A 693-nucleotide genomic window follows, 5' to 3' on the forward strand; every position below is an offset into this window, starting at 1 on the left:
TGGGTGAGGGTAGGGGTAAAAAGCATGGGGGATGATGGGCATAAAATATACTGGGAAAAAAAACCCCTTAAATACAGCATGCTGGAGTTTTTGATAGATATTGTGAAAGGCAAAGGGAATGATGGAGGGGAACTTAATGATGGGAAGAAATAAAGACTTTTAAAATATTTTTTAAATGGGAAAGACCAAGCTATAGTGTCTAGGATTTCACACTTGTGTGATAAAACTATAAAAAATACGAGGAAGGGATTATTATAAAAGGCCCCATGGATGTGGTTCCATAGGGTAGTGGTTAGCATGTCTGCTTTACACATAGAAGGTCCTGGGTTCGTGCTCCAGTGGAGCCACAGACCATGGTCTATGACCATGCCCCCCTGAACAAGCCCGATGTCCGATCTCAGAATCTAAGCAGGGTCAGGCCTGGTTAGTATTTGGATGGGAGACCACCTAGGAAGACCAGGTGCTGTAGGCATAAATAATAATAAAAAGAAAGAGAAAAGGCCCCATGATGGTACTTTTTGAAGGAAATAGGTAGTGGTTGGAATGGAGCCTATGACAGGGATTTCTAAGGTGACTACAAGGTTCTATTTCTTGACCTGGTTGGTGGTTATAATAATTCATTAAGATTTACATTTGTTTTGAATAGTTTTCTACATCTGTATTATATTTTACTTTGCAATGAAAAGGTTAAAA

At 39.5% G+C, this 693-nt stretch overlaps 1 pseudogene; it reads left to right on the forward strand.

Moving 5' to 3' along the window:
- The first annotated feature begins 356 nt into the window (after positions 1-356).
- On the forward strand, positions 357-472 carry LOC111746737 (annotated as a pseudogene).
- Positions 473-693: the final 221 nt, after the last annotated feature.

The sequence above is a fragment of the Pteropus vampyrus genome, unplaced genomic scaffold, assembly GCF_000151845.1.
Source record: "Pteropus vampyrus isolate Shadow unplaced genomic scaffold, Pvam_2.0 Scaffold199, whole genome shotgun sequence".
In the NCBI taxonomy this organism is placed as follows: Eukaryota; Metazoa; Chordata; class Mammalia; order Chiroptera; family Pteropodidae; genus Pteropus; species Pteropus vampyrus.